Source organism: Empidonax traillii, unplaced genomic scaffold (assembly GCF_003031625.1).
Source record: "Empidonax traillii isolate 1590-97213 ecotype Southwest subspecies unplaced genomic scaffold, ASM303162v1 scaffold20:size5563877, whole genome shotgun sequence".
Classification (NCBI taxonomy): Eukaryota; Metazoa; Chordata; class Aves; order Passeriformes; family Tyrannidae; genus Empidonax; species Empidonax traillii.
In genome coordinates this window covers 1,496,803-1,505,098 of record NW_020955213.1, presented here as the reverse complement: position 1 = coordinate 1,505,098, position 8,296 = coordinate 1,496,803, and the positions used below count along the sequence as shown (strand labels likewise).

Sequence of the window (8,296 nt, the reverse complement as noted above, 5' to 3'; positions counted from 1 at the left end):
GGTGTGACTTCTACTTTTGTTATCTTACCTTTGTGCTTTTTAAGACATCTAAAACCAAACCTCTGTGAAGATGTGTGGGAATTTCAGATGCATTTTAGCAAAGCTCAGGAATACTGTTGGGCAGGATCATTAGGGAGTAATACAGGCATTTTCCCATTTAATAAGAGTAATAGTTGCATTTATTGTACAGTTTAATTACAGTTTAATAATATTTAAGTATTTCGTAATGCTTGTTTCATGTGTTTTAAGCCTGTCAGCCAGGTTGGGGCTCCAGGCTGGGGAGGAGGGAGCAGTGACGATGGCACAGGGGCTGTCTGCTGCATAATGAAAATGTAGCAAATGACGTGAAAAAGGAGCAGGGAGAGTGCTTTGAGGAGGCAGCGAAGACTGGGCGGGTGTCGATGAATTTAGAGGCAGGACGTGCTGTCTCTGCACTGCAGGTCCCAGGCAAGGGGCTGGTCTGCAGGGCCACCTCTGCCCTCCACAGGTGGCAGGGGGGGCATTGGGGTCTTACTGCCTGCTTAGCCTCGCAGAACAGCAGGCTCTTGGCACTGGCTCCTCTCAAGGGAAGGGTGGGAATAGCAGCAGGAGCCAGGCAAGGACTCCAGTTGTGCCCTTGTCCTGGGTGTGCTGGTGCCGTGTGGCCACTGCTGCCCATGCCTGACCTTGGCAGAGCTCCTCACTGGCTTTGCTATGAAGGGGTAGAGTCTGGCTGCCCCCGATCCCACATCCAGCCACTTGTGGAGTTGGCTCAGCTGGCTGGTCAGTGGAGAACCATGGGAGTAGGACATGGTTTTGTTTTTATCATTTGCTTGCTGCCGGTTCGTTGGAGTGCTGGAAGGAGCAGGAACTTCTCTGTGTGTTAGGGGAGTGGGAAGGAGGACTGATGCCTTCAGTAACAGCCCACAGTGTTGGAAAAGCATCTTTTGAGATGGTTCTTTCCCACTTATTCAGCAGACTTGTTGCAGGAACTAAAGAACAAATATTATAAAAAATGAATAAAGAACAGCCAAGGGAGAAAAGGTAGTGATGGCATAAAATCAACAACACCATACCATGGCTTTTTTATTTCTTTGAAAGATGGAGAGGTGGTGGTGTAGGTGCTGGAAATTTAAAGAAAAAAAAAGTGAAGAAAGAGACTGAAAATATTAAGAGCTGTGTGAATTTGGTCATGTAGGTTCTTTGTTGGCATGTTAACTGTTCAGTGGCTTTGGCCCCATGGGCTGTTATTGTGTGTATCAACCATGTCTGTGTTGGTAGGCAGGGAAGAATGCAGATTGATGGTGTCTAGTTCAGGTCTTTCTATAAAGGAATTACAAGTCTCATTTGTTAAGCAAACAGTACAAAAATAATCACACCTAAAGGTATTAATTGCATTATTGTTCAGTTTAGTCTTGATTACACTATCTTAATGTGATCAGAACTGCTGATATGGTTATAAATAACTCATGTTTAAGTACAGTTACATCAGATTTCTGCTTGAAGTATGGTTTCTGTATTTTACTAAAATTGCAGAATTGCTTTAAAGCTGGTTAGCAGCTGAAATATCAGGTTGTGTAATATTAGTGGAAATAACACAGTCTTTTAGGCCTGCAGGGAAAGTTGCATGCCATGCAGTTGCTGAAAATCTCGCTTAAAAATCCATTTATAAAGATGGATGCAAAAGGCAAGTGAAGAAGCAGACTTGTTTTGGGGAAAAAAACCCAGACAACCAAACCTTATTTTGTCAAAGTATTCTAGTCTCTCAGAAAAGGAGTGAGGGGCATGATGTAGCTCATAGTAGCTTTTTATTCTAAAATAGTTAAGGGAGAATATTGGACGTATTTCTGATCCTTTTTTTAAATTCTATTTGACTTGCATTTTAACTGTTGCTGCTGCATAATTGGTCCTGAAGCATCAGCGTCTCTCATTCATGGATAGATAAATAATTCAGAGGTGAACTTTTAGCCACATACTTCAACATCATAGTTTTAGAAGTTCTAAATAAGTGACATTCTTGGTTTTACAGGTGATTAATTGAGTTACAGGGAAAAAAATCAATACATCTCTGAACAACCAGTCCTGCATTACCAAAATCTTTGTCCTGCCCATGTAACCATTCTTTTTAGCTTTGCATCTCTGCCTTCCCCCAAAAAGGTAACTGCTTTACTGATATGTCTTTTATAAAACTAGCAAATAATAGATGCCAAGCAACAGCAACAACAACAAAAAAAGTGCCTGTGTAGGGAACGCCCCCAAATCAAACCCCACCTACATGAAACCTCACTGTAAGCTTGGTAAATAACACTGGAGTTATTGCATTTGCACAAGTGGAGGAAACACAGACATCTGGGACTGATCTTGGGATCCTTTGTGTGTGTGTGTGTGTGTGTGTATTTAGGTATATTCTTTTAGGAAAAGGCTGCTGATTGAATTCCATGAAGGTATGTCTAGCCTGTGTGTGTAACAGGAATTGGGAGAGGACAGGTAGCCCTCAGCAACTGCTGATCACAGCACGTGTGTTACTGTGTGAATTGTGCTGGGGAATTCTGTCAGCTTTTGGCAGACTCAACATTTGGCCAGTGTATTTCAGTTAATCGCAACCATACCTGAATTAATTATTCATGTGATAGGGATTAATAACCTTTAAGATGTAAACCTTTTTTGAGTGAAGATACATTTAGGGTCTTGAGATTGTGTCATGCTTCGCTCTTGCTTTTAACAGTCAAATTATTTTAGAGACCTCTCCTACATTTATTGTTGGAAGCATTATGTATGATTAGGGTTCCTGGACTGCTCCTGTTTTTCCAGTTGTTTTTTTGAGTTCATTAGTGTTTTGTTAGCAGTTTTAAATAGCAGGGTATAATAAAGGGGTACACTATTTCTGCTATTATAATTGTTCTGCTTGCTTTTGAAAGCTAAATACTGAGCCTAGTCATGCTACAGCAGCTGGGTGTGTATTTCCATCTTTGGAAGAGTAATTGGAATCGAGCATATATATGCCTTTATTTCAGAAAAGATGCAGGAATCCTCTGGTGTCCTAATGTAATCTAAATATAAACCTAAAGGGAATATGCTACAGTATTATTGCAGTTTTGGCAATACGTTATAAAGTTTATTGCAGAGAAATAACTAGGTCAACCTCTGGATGACCTGTCTTTTTGAGTTTCTTCAGTTAGCTTTAGGCTAGAGCTCCACCTTGTGATCCTTCAGCAGGATACATTTTCTTTTTATAGTTAATAATTTAATTATGATTTCACAAAGTTGAATGACTTCAGAAAGTTTTCACAGGCTTGAGAGTATCTTCTTGGGAAAATTAAAGTTGGAATTCTGTGAACATGGCAAAAAAGAAAAGAACCTCAAGAGCTGATTTCTACGATGCACTTCGGTTTAGATTTAACTTCTTAAAGTAATCTGCTTATTAGAGCGTATTTAATGGCTAACACAGACTTCCACTGTATGAAACGGCATCTGCAGGAATTGCATTTTTTTCAGACTTCACTGTGATGAACTTGATATATTTTTCAAGTTCTGATAGGATGGCTGCATGGGCTGTTTCCCTTTCTTACTGACTTCCTGAACGGGTGCTTGGAATGAGTCATCCAATGTGTGCCTGAGGAAGACATGGCTGGCAGTAATCTTGGATTTCCAGAAAGCTGGAATGACTGAATGGATGATCCTGAGGTGAAGGATAATGGAGGATGACCAATGTCTCTCTTTTCTCGTACCAAGAGACCATGAAATAAATCTGGAAAGTGATAAATTCAAGGCAAAGAACAGGACTCTTCATAGAGTGGAGTTTGGCTGGGGAAACTCATCTTCTTGTGTGGAAGATGATCCCTGCTGAATACTGAGCTCAAAAAGTAATTGGAAATATTAATGGAAAAGAAGAAGGTGTTATGAAGTGTAGGGACAAACAATGTGGCTGAAAAAATCCCAGAGTTATTTCTGGCTGGCAGAAAGTACTGAGGGAAACTCTGCTGATAGGAACAGAGCAAATGTGTTCTTCCTTGGCAGCTTCTCGTGGCTGCTGCTCCAGAGGACACTGCTGGTTGAGCACTGAAAATCCATGGCTCATTGTGGATGTGTGTGAATCTTGTAAAATCATCCTTTTCTAGGACAAATGCAATAGGTTTTCTTTTTCAGTCGTTACTGGAGCTTGAGCTGGACGCTGGAGATCCCTTTCACTCTTACCTCATGCACTGTTTAGGTGTTCATCTGGAGCTGTTTGCCATGGTACCAGTATATGGTTACACTCATGAGGGCCAAGTTTCTTCTTCCTTCAAGAAAAAGAGTTCTTGAAATGTGAATCTCAGTAGTTTAACACTTCAGCATCTAGCAGGAACTTTACATTTCTGTTTCATGAGGTGATTCTGACCAAACTGCCATGTTTTCTCCCATGTTTTGTGATCTGTTCTAAGGAGGATAGTTCTTGCAAGAAGTTCAAGTTGGTGTAAAGGACAACCAGCTTGTTTTGTTAAATGATTTATTTGGCTTGTTTGATGTAGAGAATATGTACTTTAATCGTGTGCCCATTCTTTTTCATAGTGTTGTTTGTCTTTGTTTTTGTTTTGTTTTTTTTAAGTCTTTCTGTGATTGTAAGAATATTGAGATTTTTGCAAAATTTGGTAGAATAGTAGGTTTGGCTTTCATAAAGGGAGCCAATTTGCGTGTAAGCATCCTGTTTGTTACTTTGGTAGATGTCTTGCTTCTCAACATTGAAAAATGTAAACTAGAAAAAATCGAACAACAGCATGTTGATAGGCTGAACTTGAAATTGGGCGGTGTGGTTTTTGAAGTTGCATCCTTGCTTTGCACTGGGACTGAACCACAGAAAGGTTCAGAAAGGATGGTGTGCTTGTGTGGATGTATCCCTTCCTTTTTCATTTTCCTGTTTTGTTTCCCCCTCCCTGTACACCTGAGCAGGTGCCAGCCTGATGACCAAGGCACTAAAGTGTGCCTTTTTCCAAGTTCAAATTGCTGACTGGAATCTAAGTAAATATTAAAAAATTATATATTAAAAATACATTTAAAACTCCCATATCCAAATGTAGAACATTTTGATACATTACTGAGCGTATAGTTTCACAGACAGCTTGGATGTTAGAATATAGCTCCTTGCCACCAAAGAAGGGAGTTTTACCCTTCCCTCCCTTGCTTGTGGCTATGCAGTCTGGTGTTTCCTGGGCCTTGGCTCTGGATATCTGCTGGTGAACCAGTTTAACTGGAGAATCTGGGGAAAAAATACTTGAGGTGTGTTTGCCCTGTTTTAGTGGGGATTGAGTTGGGTGATAGAGAATGGCAGAGGCAGTGACTGGGCAGGGACATCACCCTAATGTTTGTTACAGGGAGTGTAAATGGAATGCACTGGCCATATGCCCATGTGGTTTTAGGGAAGGGAGGAATGGAAGGGCAGAGTTTGCTGCCCTTCTGCAGCAGGGATGTTTTGGATGGAACATCCTTTGGTAGTTGCAGATACCTTGAGATTCATGCACCTCTCTTGAACCTCCTCTCTTTTAGCCTCTCTTTATTTCCACTCTGGTTCTCTGCTTTTCTGTAATTGTGTGAAATGTGAAGAAACCTGCTAAGTTCAAGGTTTATGGTTTATCTCAGCTCTAAATTCTGGAAGCTACAGTGGCCCCTAGCATTCGGAATCAGCACTTGCAGGGAAAGCCACCCGGCCTCTGTGTACACAGGATTGAAATGCAGCTCTGAGGCACAGCCACCAGACATTGAGCAACATGTGCTCAGCATGCCAAAATTAAATCATTCCCTCAAACTCCTAATCACTCCAGCAAGCTGTAGAGTCAGCAGACTGCCTCTGAAGGTTTTCCTCCTTAGCAGTCTGTCTTTAAAATACCTGAACATCATGCGTTCTTCATTTCACTCTGTAAAAGTTCGCCTGGGGTAATCATGGAAAACTTCAGCCTGGATGGTTGCATTTGAAGTATCCAGGGAGTTTTTTTTCCCGTTTAAAAATCAGGAAAATAACAAACAGAAACAACAAAATTTGTGAATAGGTGTCAATATTATTATTAAGTTTAAAGCAAGTATTTGGCAATCTTTAGTTGAAACACTGTGGGTGTTTCTGATGTTTTTCTTTATACCATGTGGCTAGGATTATCTTTGATTTTCTTAAAGTCTTGGCAAATTGCTTTAATTGTTAAAACTGCTGTTTATCTGGTTTATCAGCTTTGAAAAGCATGGAGTTGTGAAACATCTGTTTATAAGAACTTGTTTTATGAGCTTATTTTTATGAAAAATGACATGGAAGTTTGCAAATTGGAGATACAAAGTTGGTGCATGTAATGTCCTTAAATGTACACTGGGTTTTAAGTTAAACATCCAGTCTGGTTTTGGTTTGGTCAACTCGAAATACCATAGTGCCCTGAAGTCTGGGCTCTGCTGGGCATGGTGTTACAGGTCAAACTTAAATCTAGTGGAGATTCAGAAAGTAAAGCTGTTACTTGGAAGGTGTTAGTGGAACCCATTCCAGTTTGCTCATCCTATTCAGAAAATAGCTGTTGTTGGGTTGGTTTGTTTTATAAACGTTTTTGTATTTTTATTTCACTGTGATGCTTTTACCCTTTGTGGGGGTTACTTTTTAGCAGGTCATGGGAGGAGTCAGGAAATCTGTAAATGGGAACAAGCTTGGTTGGAAACAGAGGATGGTGTGATCTACATTTTCTGTGTTTTCAACTTTTTTACCCCTTCATATTTGGAATAATTCTCCCTGTATTTTTAAAATTTTATTCTAGAAGTTGCCCACTACAAAGGAAGAAAGAACAGTAAGCTTGCACTTCAGACTGCTTTTTGAATATCTTTCTAATACAGTGGTGTTCCAGAAGATGATAAAGAAATGATAGCAGCTCCAGAAATACCAACTGATTTTACTCTCCTTCAGTAAGTGTTTTAAGAATTTATAGTTTCTTTGGTAAATGTCTCTTTTTAATGGTACTGTTTGCTTTCTTCTGGAAACAAGGAAACAATTAGGGATGGTGTTCCAGACTTTGTTTCTATTGAGATGTTGATAAAGCAGTGTTTTAATTTTTTTCTCGAGTATTAATTTAGCAGAAACTAAAATAAGTGTTTTAATATTATTTTTTAAGAAGCAGACATTTGAATGTCCAAGATTTACCTTTTTATGGTAAAGGAATTGACATGGATATATTTCTCTAGACTGTTGAAATGGATTAACTTGGTTATGAAATCTCAAAAGATGCCAAGATGCAGTTTTGTGTCAGTGAGGTTATTTGCTTGGGTGTTTTTTCTTTTCAGTGAGAAATAAATATTAGAAATAAACTGGAAAATGGTTTAATATGAAATGGTGTTTTTACAACTGTTTATAATAGGTTTGTACTCCACTGGTAGAGTTCACTGAGTGCTGAAATGTTGGGAATTTGTATTTAGTTCTTTCCTGTGAAAATTAGAAACATGTAGAAGTCTTTGAAGAGGAGATTTTTTTTTCCTACCTTTCTCTTTCTTTCAGTCTTCCACTTAACCCCTTGTTGGAAGCTTTTCCAGTGTGTGTGAGCGTACAGAGCCAGCAAAACCAGAAATGGCAAAATGCATGTTAAAAGGCAGAAACCTCTTATCAGACACTTGAACTTTTGAGAGACCATAAGTTTCTGGAGTGTTTTAGAATGTTACAAAGAAATCCATAGGAGTGTGTCTCCTGTGCCCCCTGGTCATCTTTCTGATTGTGCTGTTAATTGAATCAGGAAGTGTGCACAGAAATGTGTTGAGATCTCGTACCATCATTTCAGTTAAATTCTACAGGAAATGTAGAAGTAGAGAACAGATAAGCCAAACATTCTCTGTTAATAATTCAGTTGATTTCAGACACCATCCCCTCATCAATGTTGGGATTAAGGGATTTGTGTATTGATGCATATTTTAATGTGTAGGAAATTCAACAAATGACCATGTATTTAGTATGTTTTTACCTTATAAGTCTAAACAGGACTAAAGGTTATCTTTTTTGAAGAAACCTCACCTCAACTTTTATTCTCTACCTTTTAACATAAGTGCAAACCTCTAAACTATTTCCTGAGTTTCTAACAGCATGAAGGAATCTGTTGAGACACTTTGATTGTGTGGGAAAGTGATGGAGGTTTTTTTGCTGTTGGGATTTTTCCCCTTCTCATTTTGTTTAAGTGTTTGTGGCACAGAATTTATAGTGCTCTTTGCTTTTTGAGATGCTGTAACGTTTGGCACATGCCAAGAGCAAGGTTCCCAGCCTGTTGCTATTTTCTACCTGCCCTCACATCTTTTAATCTTACTTTATGGCTCTCTTCACTGGTGCATTGTTTGGAGG

At 39.4% G+C, this 8,296-nt stretch overlaps 1 protein-coding gene across 1 annotated transcript in view; it reads left to right on the top strand.

The window, feature by feature from the left end:
* The first annotated feature begins 5,285 nt into the window (after nucleotides 1-5,285).
* The window catches only part of STAG2 (stromal antigen 2), a 38,322-nt gene continuing 35,311 nt past the window's right edge, over nucleotides 5,286-8,296 (top strand). The window contains exons 1-2 of the mRNA XM_027898138.1: nucleotides 5,286-5,289; nucleotides 6,738-6,739. The gene's annotated coding sequence lies outside the window, so the exon portion shown is untranslated. The remainder of the gene's footprint in view (nucleotides 5,290-6,737; nucleotides 6,740-8,296) is intronic.